Raw genomic sequence first — 5559 nt, 5'->3', positions numbered from 1 at the left:
GCGAGAGCGCCGCCGCCGCGCCGGCAGTCACTGCGCGGGCGCCAGCCGCCGCCTCGCCCCTCACTGGAGGCGGCCTCGCAACGCCGCCGCCGCCGCCGGGGGGGGGTCTGTGACGTCAGCGCCACCGCTCGCCCAGGGGAGCGCGCGGCCGCCCAACGGCCGGCGGGGCGGGGCCGCGCGCCTGGCGCAGCGATGGTGCCGCCGTGCGCCGCGTGCGCCGCCGGGGAAGGGTCCCCGGCCGAGGGGGCGGGGCGGGGCCTGCGGCTCGTGCCCCGCCCCCCGGCCGAAGCCGGCGGCGGCTTCGCTGCGCCGGGAACCTGCGCCCCGGTGTGCGGGCGGCAGCGCGTGGCAAGGAGGCGAGGGAGCAGAACCGGTGCGCCGGTAACGCTGCCGGTAAGACACCCGCCCCGTTTGCAGCAGGGCTCGCGCCGCGCGTTCCTGATCGCGGCCTGGGGCTGTTAAAAGCAAGGGAGAGGCCAGAGCCGACCGCCATCCCTCACGGTGCACGCTGCAATGTAACATGCGAGGAGGACGCCGCTGCGGTGGAACAGCAGGTCCCCAGGAGAACGTGTGCCAGTGCAACAGAACAGCCCTCCAGGAGGGGGGGAGTTCTGAGCAGGGCGTGAGCCAGCTGCGCGAGTCACCCTCCCTGCCTTTGGCTGAAGGGGCCAGGCCGAGGCTGAAGGAGAACAGTTCTACAGACCAACTGACAAGCGGCTGCTGGGTTACATTGCCCAGGTCTACTAGTACTGCTATACTATACTACCAGCATCTACACTCCTAGCGTCTACATGGCGTCTGCTCCGGGCTTGAAGCCCCCCCAGCTTTAGGATGTGACCGAGCAGGTCTGCACTTGCACTGGCCCCCACCTTGCCTCAGGCCAGCAGTGCTCCTCACTGACCGCCCCCCCCTACCCTGCCCCGTGCTACCTACCCAAGCGTGCGTCCCAGATGAACCCTGGGACACACAAAATGGACGATACCGAACAGGAAAGTAAGTCGAAGACACCGCTACTACACTCCAGCTGGCCAAGTCCAAAGGGCCAGACCTGAGCTCCTCTGAAGCAAAAGTCCCCTGAATGGCACGCAGTGGGGGCAGCCGGGTACTCCACGCCAGCTGCGCTGCTCTGCAGATCTGCTCCTGCAGACCGTTACATTTGTAGGCATGTCCGTGTTCACAAGTAGTGTTAATGTAGACGCAGCCATGAGTCTGCTCCACAGGTTTGTGGAGCTGCTTCTGCCATATCCTGAGAAACTGCTGTAACCATGCAGGTAGCAGCTAAATGGAGCCCATCTCTGCGGTGATTATTGCAACTCTTCATTCCAGTGTTTTTTATTACAGACATACTTCAAAATTTTTTTGAAGTTAAAATGATTAGGTTTGACATCTCCAAAAGATTGTGTCAGTTCACTTGTGCCAAAACAGCTCAGAAGAAAAACTTCCCAGAAAGTCTCAATTTTCCTAGAATAGGATTTCTCAACTAATAACACATTTACTGGCATGTTTTCCCACTGCTCGTTGTCATCTCTGATCACAGATGGAAACCCAGTCCTTGAGCTTCGCTAAAGGCTTTTCTCTGCATTCAGGGAGACGGCTTTAACTTTTAAATACATGCAGCAGCAAATTATACTAAATTGTAGTAATTAGCCACCTATATTATTCCAGCATAGTCTTGAGTCCAGTTTTAATCTGCTCTGCCTCAGCTTCTGTCTCCTCTCCGCTTCTAGAGTTGCTTCAGATGATGCAGTGCTGCCTGTGTGGTGTGTGGCATAGGTAAGGGTGGGAAGCAAGCTACACTCCCCCATTTCTTCACCCCCAGTGGTAAAAAAAAGTGGGGTAGAAGATCCCTTGGAAGGACTCAGGTATTTGGGAAGAGAGCTGAGGATGTTTCAGCATCTTTGAAAGCATTTCTTTATAATCAGACTTAAATCGCCAGGTAAGATCTGGTTTGGTGGAGAGGGGAGAAAAGCATCACCTCCATCCAGATCTCATTGATCCTCAGCCATCCAGCAAAATAAAACAGTACCATGTCCATGGGTGGTGTTGAGATATTTGTATGCCTGTTACCAGAAAAGATTTACACCATATCGTTCATCTCTACTTCAAAATTGGTTTTATCTTCGTGGCTATGGCTTTAGCTTCTCCGTTTCCCTTAATCCTAAGAAACTGCCTTTACCATAGAGATAGAATAGTTTTTACCAAAATGTCAAAGTTAATATGCAAGAAAATACCAGCCCCAAACAAATGGTGAAACATTATATAGATATATTAGAAAATATTCCTAGCCTAAACCTGAATTCCACAATAGAAACAGCATTTTCTTTTTCTGCCACGTCAGGGGCTGGGGGTGTAAAACATTAGCCTTGCGGTTGCATACAACTTGCAATACCATATGAGTACTTTTGGATAACCATAACAGGATACTAATCAAACCAAATGCTTTTGAATGGATGACTCACTTCTCAACAAACTCCTAGTTCTAGCTCTAATCCATCCATTATTTCATTATTCAGTATTACTCACTTGAAGTTGCCACGGACCCTATATCACTGCAAGAGAGCAACCTCACTAGGAGTCAACTCCCGCCTCAGAATTTTGGACAAGCTATTTCCAAGCGAAGAGACCCATGCTGTGGAACAGCAGAGTTACTGAAATCTCTGCCATGCTCAGAGGAAAAGGCTCAACTAGAGGCAAAAATAAAGCAAACTGTTAGATTTCTAATAAGTACAGAGGGTAGGCATAATACTTTTTTAAAAAATCTCTTTGTCCAAAGTGGAAAGTCAGACTAAAGGTTCTACATTTCCTCTGCTTTCAGGACTTCAAGAAATTTAGCAGATGACTATGCAAAAAACCCCACAAACCCCAAAACAAACAAAACACAAAAAAACCCAACCCCAAACCAACCAAACAATAAAACCCCAACCAACCACCCCAAAAAAACCACCCTCCCCCACCCCAAAACCCCAGCCAGAACACGAAAGAGGACTTTCTAAGTTAACATAAAGATGCTCATGAACACACAAAATCGTAACAGACCATATACAGCCTGAATATGGAGAACTTCAATTAAAAGCATAAAGAAGCTCATGACAGGGGTTACAGATGTGCTAAACACGAACACATGGTCAAATACACAATAATGCAAAAAATCCTCCCTCAGCCAGTACTAATTGCAGAGACAACTAGTTATTAACATGCCTATGAAGTTAGTGAAGAGTAGTTTAATTACAGATTTTTGTCAAATCTCTCAGGCAACATGTCTTTCAGTTTTGTTGTGCAGTTGTGTAATCATAACTTCAATAATCTTTAGATGACTTCTTGTTAAACAAGAAACTGAAACATCACAAGTAAGGCCAACTCTAAATGATACTATTAGCTTTGCAGCAATTATGCTAATAGGCATCACTGCACATGTATCAACACTGTAAATCTTCCCAAAGTCTGGGAAATGAAAGGAATGAAATAGAGTTGTTTGCGGTCACAGGTCACACCATCAGATGTATGGTAGTCATTTGGATTCAAGAAGGTACAAGAAGAGAGTGCCTCATTTGCATTCAGATCTTAGGGGGTTTTGTTGTTTTTTGAAGTTTAGTTTAAAATGCGAAAGTAAAATATTACGCAAGTGAGATTAGGTACTGCCAGTTTTTCTAGCCCCTCACAACACTAACGTTGAGCTGGACTGTCCCATTCAAAGGTAGGTATAATCAGGCCTACTTCAATGCCATCGCTTCTCTGTCACCATCATTGTTCCAGTCTCAGATTAATGGTGCTGCAGGCAACAGGTCACACAGAGACAGGCAGAGACAGGCAGAGACAGGCAGAGACAGGCAGAGACAGGCAGAGACAGGCAGAGACAGGCAGGCAGGCAGGCAGGCAGGCAGGCAGGCAGGCAGGCAGGCAGGCAGGCAGGCAGACACACAGGCAGACAGGCAGGCAGACAGGCAGACACGCAGGCAGGCAGGCAGACACGCAGGCAGGCAGGCAGACACACAGGCAGGCAGACACACAGGCAGGCAGACAGACAGGCAGGCAGACAGACAGGCAGGCAGACACACAGGCAGGCAGACACACAGGCAGGCAGACACACAGGCAGGCAGACACACAGGCAGGCAGACACACAGGCAGGCAGACACGCAGGCAGGCAGGCAGGCAGGCAGGCAGGCAGGCAGGCAGGCAGGCAGGCAGGCAGGCAGGCAGACAGGCAGGCAGACAGACAGGCAGGCAGACCACTGGCAGGCAGACACACAGGCAGGCAGACACACAGGCAGGCAGACACACAGGCAGGCAGACACACAGGCAGGCAGACACACAGGCAGGCAGACACACAGGCAGGCAGACACACAGGCAGGCAGACACACAGGCAGGCAGACACACAGGCAGGCAGACACACAGGCAGGCAGACACACAGGCAGGCAGACACACAGGCAGGCAGACACACAGGCAGGCAGACACACAGGCAGGCAGACACACAGGCAGGCAGACACACAGGCAGGCAGACACACAGGCAGGCAGACACACAGGCAGGCAGACACACAGGCAGGCAGACACACAGGCAGGCAGACACACAGGCAGGCAGACACACAGGCAGGCAGACACACAGGCAGGCAGACACACAGGCAGGCAGACACACAGGCAGGCAGACACACAGGCAGGCAGACACACAGGCAGGCAGACACACAGGCAGGCAGACACACAGGCAGGCAGACACACAGGCAGGCAGACACACAGGCAGGCAGACACACAGGCAGGCAGACACACACGCAGGCAGACACACACGCAGGCAGACACACACGCAGGCAGACACACAGGCAGGCAGACACACAGGCAGGCAGACACACAGGCAGGCAGACACACAGGCAGGCAGACACACAGGCAGGCAGACACACAGGCAGGCAGACACACACGCAGGCAGACACACACGCAGGCAGACACACACGCAGGCAGACACACACGCAGGCAGACACACACAGACACACACAGACACACACAGACCCCGCCCACCCCCCAACCAAGCAGCCAAACAAGCCATCAAAGTCATGCTATGCCTGTTAAAAAAACCCATCAAGTCCAAAAGTAAACCAAAGCCAAGAACTCTGTACATCAGCACAGGTACAGCTTCGTCATCACTGTTAATACATTGATTTTCACTGTAAGAAGAAGAAAAAAAAATCAACACTTGCAAAATATATTAGACATTAATTTCAGAAATTCCTTAATGCAACAGAAACAATGTTTTAGCTCACCACATGTGCCCACTGTTTATTCCAGAGCCAGTTTTGTGATAATGCCTTTTCTCACAGTTCAAGACCAGACCTGACCATAAATCAGCACCGAATTCAGCTTCTTGCTGAAGTCTTCCAAGGGGACGACATCCCAGGGCAGCTTGGATGGCTGGCTCAAGAAAAAGCGTAAGCCAACATCTTCTGATCCTTAGCCCCATGCCTTAAAAAACGGCCCTCCTCCTCGTGCACCAAATGCAAGGATACTCTACAAAAAGACCCCAGACCACAGATACCACTACAAAAAAACGGGTGAACAATTAAATTCATAGCAAGGTGC

The sequence above is a fragment of the Falco peregrinus genome, chromosome 2, assembly GCF_023634155.1.
Source record: "Falco peregrinus isolate bFalPer1 chromosome 2, bFalPer1.pri, whole genome shotgun sequence".
Lineage (NCBI taxonomy): Eukaryota > Metazoa > Chordata > Aves > Falconiformes > Falconidae > Falco > Falco peregrinus.
This window is presented reverse-complemented; position numbering follows the sequence as displayed.